Source organism: Seriola lalandi, unplaced genomic scaffold (assembly GCF_002814215.2).
Source record: "Seriola lalandi dorsalis isolate HSWRI2012SDOR001 ecotype SW California unplaced genomic scaffold, Sedor1 jcf7180002054293, whole genome shotgun sequence".
Taxonomy (NCBI): Eukaryota; Metazoa; Chordata; class Actinopteri; order Carangiformes; family Carangidae; genus Seriola; species Seriola lalandi.
Window position 1 is genome coordinate 338899 of NW_019524846.1, and position 378 is coordinate 339276.

Genomic DNA, 378 nt, shown 5'->3' on the forward strand with positions numbered 1-378 from the left:
GGGGTTGGGGGTGGTGAAGGGGAGGGGGAGCGTTGGCTGGAAGAGACAGAAAAGGGAAAGTGGAAGAAGCGGGGAGTTGGAGGAGGAGAAGGGGAAAAAGCGAGGGAGAAAGACCTGGAGAGAAAAAATAAGGATGGAAATGAAAAACAGGATACATGGCGATGAGACGCCTCAACAATCTATTTATAGGCGTATTCGTGTCTATCATTATTTTTCTAAACCACTGTTAGACATTTTAATTCGACGTATCAGCAGTAAAGAATTTCATCTCTGCTTGTGCACTGTGATATTTCCTCTCCTCCAATAATCATGAAGCCATGTCCACTGTGTGTTTGTAAATATTTCCAGGATGTCTCACAAGCCTCTCACCCACCCACC